At 46.1% G+C, this 1,296-nt stretch overlaps 1 non-coding gene across 1 annotated transcript; it reads left to right on the top strand.

Annotated features, from left to right (window-relative positions):
* Nucleotides 1-696: 696 nt before the first annotated feature.
* Nucleotides 697-770, top strand: TRNAE-UUC (transfer RNA glutamic acid (anticodon UUC)). Its single transcript has one exon. It is a non-coding gene; the product is annotated as a tRNA-Glu (tRNA).
* The last annotated feature ends 526 nt before the right edge of the window (nt 771-1,296 follow it).

Genomic DNA, 1,296 nt, shown 5'->3' on the forward strand with positions numbered 1-1,296 from the left:
TTGGGAGTCATTCAAGTTCAAACCTGAAACTTATTCATTTATTACACAAGACTTTACTGATCATGTGGAAAGGGCATGAGACTCTGAGGCATCCAGAGTCAAAAGCCTCAACTGAGTCACTCTAGGGCCCTGGGAAAATCTTAGTTTCCAAACCAGTGACACAGGAAAAATGATCTTTTCTTTTTTTAAATAATATTGTCTGCACCTAAATATACTGCCGAACACTGTCGGATGAGGAAGAAGTTGGGAAGGCAGGCAAGATCATAGAAGTACCACAGACCTGGACTACCAGGTCTCCTCTGCTCTTCTTTCCAGGTGTGTACTGCCTAAGAGAGGAAACAGAAAAAAATTCCAGCAACTATAACCTTAAAAGACAATTGGACAAGACTGTTAAAAAAAAGTGGAAGATGGTTTAAGGGACCAATTCCTCCCTTCCCCCCAACTCAAGGCAAATATATTTATATTCCTAGAGGAGGGAGTAAATATTTCCTTGGCCATTAGGCTTGTGAAGTTGCTCTCTATCTAAGAAGGGAACAGAAGGGACTAATTGTAAAAAACAGCGATGGTCCAGGTTCCCATACCTTAACTCTGGTACCTGCATGTGCAGACAATCTGCAACTCTAGGCCTGGGTAAACTAATACAAGGCAACTTTAAATATAGGGGGTTTTATTTTAAAATGTTGAACACCTGGGAAGTCCCTGGCGGTCCAGTGGTTAGGACTTGGCACTTTCACTACCGTGGACCCAGGTTCAATCCCTGGGGCAGGGAACTAAGGTTGTGCGAGCTGAAAAAAAAAGTTAAACTTTCTGTCCCTTCCTCCTTATTGTCCCGCCAGCAAGATGGGTTGGTGAAAACTGGGATGTCATTCAACCTCCCTGCTTCAGAGCCTCCAACAGCTTCTCATCAGAGCATTTGGAATAACATCCATTCTCTTCTCAGGCCTCCAAAGCCAGAGCTGATCTGATTCAGCCTGTCTTTCTGACTCATCTCCAATCTGTCCGCTGGTGTGTGCCCGCCCCCGCCAACCTTCTGCTTCTTACACAAGCTTGTGTGTTCACATCTCAGGGCCTTTGCTGGGAAAGCTCTTCCCCAGTGTGGCAGAGGCCTCGGGCTGTTCATCCAGAACTGCTTGCTCCACAGTGAGAGCACTGTAGCCAGGCAGAGCTGGTGTATTTCCCAGCCTTCCTCGCGGAAGGCATGACAATATTATCAAGTTCTCCCCCAGGGCATGTGAACAGAAACAAAGTGATCCACTTCCTCCTCCATGTTCTTCTTCCACCAAGTAGGATGAAGCC

Source organism: Bubalus kerabau, chromosome 5 (assembly GCF_029407905.1).
Source record: "Bubalus kerabau isolate K-KA32 ecotype Philippines breed swamp buffalo chromosome 5, PCC_UOA_SB_1v2, whole genome shotgun sequence".
In the NCBI taxonomy this organism is placed as follows: domain Eukaryota; kingdom Metazoa; phylum Chordata; class Mammalia; order Artiodactyla; family Bovidae; genus Bubalus; species Bubalus kerabau.